This window comes from Camelus dromedarius, chromosome 9 (assembly GCF_036321535.1).
Source record: "Camelus dromedarius isolate mCamDro1 chromosome 9, mCamDro1.pat, whole genome shotgun sequence".
In the NCBI taxonomy this organism is placed as follows: domain Eukaryota; kingdom Metazoa; phylum Chordata; class Mammalia; order Artiodactyla; family Camelidae; genus Camelus; species Camelus dromedarius.
This window is the reverse complement of record NC_087444.1, coordinates 5,657,632-5,663,460: the sequence shown is the minus strand read 5'-3', so window position 1 is coordinate 5,663,460 and position 5,829 is coordinate 5,657,632. Positions and strand designations below refer to the sequence as shown.

At 41.4% G+C, this 5,829-nt stretch overlaps 1 non-coding gene across 1 annotated transcript; it reads left to right on the top strand.

The window, feature by feature from the left end:
- The first annotated feature begins 428 nt into the window (after positions 1-428).
- TRNAS-AGA (transfer RNA serine (anticodon AGA)) lies at positions 429-505 on the top strand. Its single transcript has one exon. It is a non-coding gene; the product is annotated as a tRNA-Ser (tRNA).
- Positions 506-5,829: the final 5,324 nt, after the last annotated feature.

The following is a 5,829-nucleotide window of genomic DNA, read 5'->3' as shown; positions in this document are numbered from 1 at the left end:
GCGGCACGGAGCGAAACAGCACTTCATTGACGTACAAGCGGGTGGCGCCTGCGGGCGGGCGGCGGCGCTGAGCACGTTCTTCTAGTTCAACAAGAAGGCTCGCCGCCGGCGTGGCACACTTGTCCTTTTTTCTATATGTTCCTGCCCGCACATGCGAATTGTTCATGATGCTGACTCACGCTACTGGCGCATGCGTGGTGGTCACGCGGCTGGCGCATGCGTACATTTACCCCTTAGCAGGTGCAAGCTGTTGTGAACTTTGGCCTGGGCCCGGCGGCTTGCTCACTTAAGGCTGCCGACACCAGGGGGTGGGAGATTGGGGAAATGGAGAGATGCTGGTTGAAAACTACAAACTTTCAGTTAGATGAATAATTTCCGTGGGTCTAATATGCAGCATGGTGATTATAGTTAATAAGGCTGTATTGTTGTGGGGTATAGCTCAGTGGTAGAGCTCGTGCTTAGAATGCACGAGGTCCTGGGTTCAATCCCCAGTACCTCGCCCCAAACAGAAATAAGCAAAAAAAAAAAAAAAAAAAAAAAAGAAGAAGAAGAAGAAAGAAAGAAAAAAACAAACAATAAAAAACACTGCATTATATACTTGCAAGTTGCTAAGAGTAAATTTTAAATGTTCTCACTCCCAAAAAAGAAACAATAATTATGTGATGTGATGCAGGCATTAGCTAATGTTACGGTGGTAATCATTTTGCAATATGTAAGTATCAAATCAACACATTATACACCTTAAATTTATACAATGTTATATGTCAATTATATCTCAATAATGCCAGGAAAAATAAAATACAATAATCAACAATAATTTCTTTGCTCTTCTTTCAATGTTTCCACCTCAGGGTCTTTGCGCTTACTATCCCCTCGTCTGAAACACTGATACCCACGTATCCACATGGCTCTGTCTCTTACTTCTGTTCACGCAGTAACTTACCGGGGGAGGCTCTTCCTTGGCCACTCCATAGAAAATAGAAACCACTGCCCTGATCTGCTCTTCTCAGACCTCCCTGCATGTATCACTGCTAAATACTTGATAGTTTGTTCATTATCTATCTTTTCTAGAAGTCGATGTCTAAATTCCCTAGACAGGGATTCCTGGCTGTTTTATTCATTATAGTTTGGCTACAGCCTAGAACAATGCCTGGCATATGGTAAGTGTTCAATATGTTTTTTTAAAAATGAATGAATGCCTACTTTTTACCAGCTTCACTCCGACTTCTCATAACAATGTCTTCTTCTCATTTTCCTCTAATTTATGAGCTAAACCAGCTGAAGAACCTGCCATCTGCAAGTGATACTCAGAATCCTCCCACAGCCAGAGTTCCTTGAAAACTTAACTCAAAAGTAATAGAAAGCTGTGGAAAATTTTTAATGCATTTCTTTTAGGTTAAAATTAAAATTTTTACTATGCCTGCACGGTATGGTTTATTTTAGGGAAAAAGAAAACATTTGTGAAACAAGGCAGGATAAAAAAGAAAAAGCAAGCAAGAAGAATAAGGTGGGAGGAGGGCTAATTAACTGCCAAGTCCGACCTAGCTACCTCACAGGTGATCTATGAAGATCAGATGTGTGTGAAAACACACTGCAAAGCACACAGTACTATGCAAATCCAGTTGTTTTATAAAATTCATATTTTCTGGTCTCTTCCTTGCTAATCAAGTTATTTTTTGTTTACATACATTTTTATGAACTTCTTTTAAAAACATCCTGGTGACGTTTTCTACCTGAGTTAAGTGTAGGACGGCATTGCAAACCTCACTGCGTCTTCCTTTCTGTGAAAAAAGAGCAGCAAAGATATCCACGTCCTGTGAACATGTGAAATCACAGACGGAAGGGAAGGGAAGGTTGCAGGTGGGATTAATACTGTTAATTTGCAACCTTTAAAACAGGGAGTTGTCTCAGTCACCCAGGTGTGCGCAATGTAATTACCAGCGTTCTTAAAAGGAGGCGCCGGGGAGGCCCGGCAGGTGGAGCCCATTGAGGAGTGAGTGGTGAAGGCTGCAGGCTTTGGAAGCAGAAGCGGAAGGGGGCCTGTAGCCAACGAGTGTGGCCAGCTTCTCCAAGCTGTGGGAGGCAGAGAAGCAGGTTCTCCCCTAGAGCTTCCAGAAGGAACGCGGCCCTGCGGACACCTTAATTTTAGCCCGGTGAGACTTGCGTTGGACTTCTGACCCCTAGAAAGGTAAGATAAAAACCCGTCTTGTTTTAAGTCGTTGGGTCTGTGGTAATTCGCTACAAGAGCTGCAGAAAACCAACACAAACAGCTTTGCGGCCATGAGTGGGCTCCAGTGTCAGAGAGACCTGAATCTCCATTCCAGGCCCGCCGACTTCTCCAAACCTTGGCGTCTTATCAGTAAGACGAAGGTGACAATAGTACCTTCTCCACTGGAATAATGTGAGCATGGGAAGCTTATGTAAAGACTTAAAACAAGGCCCCCAGCATAGTGACTTGCCAACAATCCTTAGCTGTTAGCTGTCAACTAACCATTTTCCTGTGAACTTTAAGTATGAATTTATTTGCAGAAGTCAAAGGGCTAGTAAAGCAAGCTGTACATGTTTTGGGATGAAGATAGAATTTGGAGGCAGCAGAAATGAGCTGAGGTTCAAGATCCCCTAGCAGTGTGGTCTTGAGCAAATCATTTAACTTCCTTCACCTGGAAGCTGAGATAATTAACTGTCTCTCCGTCTCTACAAAGGAATAAAGGCCCAGAAGAATAGAAGTGAAGTAGCAGGAGGGAAAATGTAATGCAGGCGAGATGAGTTAGCACGGCATCCCCTGAAGTGTGCCATACAGACGTCTAGCTCTGCAGGCTGTTTGTAAGTCACTGTAAAGCGTTCCCTGCTTTCCCGAGCTTGGAGAGCGCGGGTAAAACTTCAGCAGACTCCCTTGTTTCAGGCTTCTCCAGCCTTCAGCACATCTGCGTGTGGCGAGATCACACAGCTTTTCAGGCCTACCTGGCCAGGAGCTCTTTTTTGAATGTAGAGCGTCTGGGGGACTAGAGTCTCTCTGGTTCACCCTTAGGTAACTCCCGGTTGAACACCTGCCCTCTAAAGCAAATTAAAGACAACAGCCTGCAGAAGACCACGTAGGGGTGCGGGGTGGGAAATTCCAGGAAGCAAATTTACCAAAGGTGCAAGATATATGTCAAAGAAAAGAGGAAGCTCCAAAGGGCTTGCTGGACGTCTTTTAGGCTAACACAATATCACGCTTGTGCACAAAGGAACAATCCCTGTTCCGGCTCTTCTTGTCCTGATGAGGAAAGTCCCCCTCAGTCTGTTTCCTCCTGTCTCCCCACACTTGTCCTTTCTTCTCCTCAACCTTAAAGACGTTCTCTCTCCCCAGCTTCCCTCCTTTATCTGTTTTCCTCTCTATTACCTTCCTACCCAAGTCAGGAAATAATGATAATTCTATAAAGCATCCGGGTGTTTTTTTTTTTTTCTCTCAATGGAGAGATGGATAGACTGTAGTAGAAAAGATTTTATTGATATCTCATCACTAAAACGTTTGAAAATCCAGGAATTAATTATCGTTCAGATTTCTCTGGCTTTTGAGGTTTTTTTCCTCTTTTCTAAAGCCTAACAGCTTACTATGATCACACCTTAATTATCCTCACCAGCAAATAATCGTGTACTTGAATCTGACTATGATCCTATGTCCCTGGAGTTGAAACTGGAATTTCAGAAGGGAACTTCTTTACATGTAAGAACTCCATGTTCTGCCTCTTTGATTCTCACTTACTGCTCAGTAATTAGGTACTCCTCACTCACTCAGGATCCGGTGGCTGCCAGGCTTTGAGCATGGTACTGAGAATTCAGAGGTGTAGCTTTGCAGTTACTGGTGGTGCCAGCAATGGTGAGAGAGATAATGTGGTCTCCCTTAAAAGATGACCCTCCTATAAAGGGACAGTGAAGTGGAAGTCCCCACCATTCTAAATCAATGAGTGTGGGACCAGCTTGCAGACGGAGGGTAATTATTATTGTTGGTGAGTGGCTTATTGGACCGGTCATTTGTTCTGGATCAGTGGTTCTAAACTCAAGCTGAACAACAGAGATCAAAAATATTAATGTCTGGGTCCCCAAGCCACTCCATTCTCTTAGAGCCTGGCGAAGAAGGCTGTGCTGCTGAAGGAATCCCAAATTAGTAGGGAACTCAGCTCATAGGATACATTTATCAGAGTTAAATTTATAAATATTGCACATGGTCTCAATACCCAGAGGTAAACATTTACATACCAGATCTTATTAGCAGACAATTGTGAAACCAAATAATGATTTTTTTCTGCAGAGTTGCACGTGTAAGAACAAATACAAATTAAAAATAAGAGGCTTAATTCTCCCTGTTGAAATGAGGGAAGAGATTTCCCTCCTCTCCCTTCTCATTGAGCATTCGCTTTAGAAAACTTAGCATTGGAAGTACTTTCTCATCTCTTTGAAGTACATGTAAATCCTTTTGAAGACTAGATAGGTCTCTTGTCAGCTGGCCTCTTGTCATCTTTTGACCCAGGCATGTCTTTCCGAAGACCAGGGGAGCCATCCCTTTGAAATGCACACGTTTAAGGGAGATAGCACCTCTGTCTTCCAGATTCTGCGGGAGGGTAGGAGCCTAACTTCATTGGGCATTTTGCTCTAAATTGTGAGACTGCCTCCTGTTATAACGAAATGAGGTTTGTTTTTTCTCTAGATAAAGCCAATTAGCTAACAGATGGTCTCCCCAGTTACCTGGTAAAGTTAGGATGAACTATGTGTGACAAATGATGTTGAGTCCTTTATTTTCTTATTACTCATCTTGAAACACGTATGTAATGGGTTAGTCTGCTTGGCTATATAGAGGCATGAAATGTTTTTTTCTTTGTAATCTCTATTTTGATTGAAGTAAACTTGAGTTGCAATATTGTGTTAATTTCATGTGTACAGAATAGTGATTCAGTTTTTTTTTTTAACCGATAGTATTTCATTATGGGTTATTATAAGATATTGGGTATAATGCCCTGTGCTATACAGTAAGTCCTTCTTGCTTATCTATTTTATGTGTAGTTGTTTGCATCTGTTAATCCCATACCCCTAATTTGTCCCCCCTGGGTTTTCCCTTTGGTAACCATAAGTTTGTTTTCTGTATCTGTGAGTCTGTTTTTCTTTTGTATATATATTCATTTTATTATTTTTTAGATTCCACATATGAGTGATCTCATATAGTATTTATCTTTCTCTGTCTCAAATATTTCACTAAGCTTAATATTCTCTAAGTCCATCTATGTTACTGTAAATGGCAGTAAGTCATTCTTTTTAATGGCTGAGTAATAGTCCATTGTACATATGTACCACATCTTCTTAAGCCAATTGTCTATTTAAGGGCACTTAGGTTGCTTCCATGTCTTGGCTGCTGTAAATAATGCTGCTATGAACATTGGGCTGCATGTATCTTTTAGAATTAGTGTTCTCATTTTTTCCAGGTATATACTCAGAAGTGGGATTGCTGGATCATATGGTAACTCTATTTTCAGTTTTCGTTTTTTTTTTTTTTTTTTAGGGTAATGGTGCCCTCATAGAATGAATTTGGGAGTGTTCCCTTTTCTTAAATTTTTTGAAATAGTTTGATAAGGATAGGCACAAAGTTTTCTTTATATATTGGCATAATTCCCCGGTAAAGCCATGGGTCCTAGACTTTTGTTTGCAGGGAGTTTTTTTTTTTGTTGTTGTTGTTTGTTTGTTTTGCCAATTCTGTTTCACTTCTGGTGATCAGTCTGCTCAAATTGTTTCTTTTTTGACAAAGTCTTGGCAGGCTGTATGGTTCTAAAAATTTGTCCATTTCTTCTAGGTTGTCCA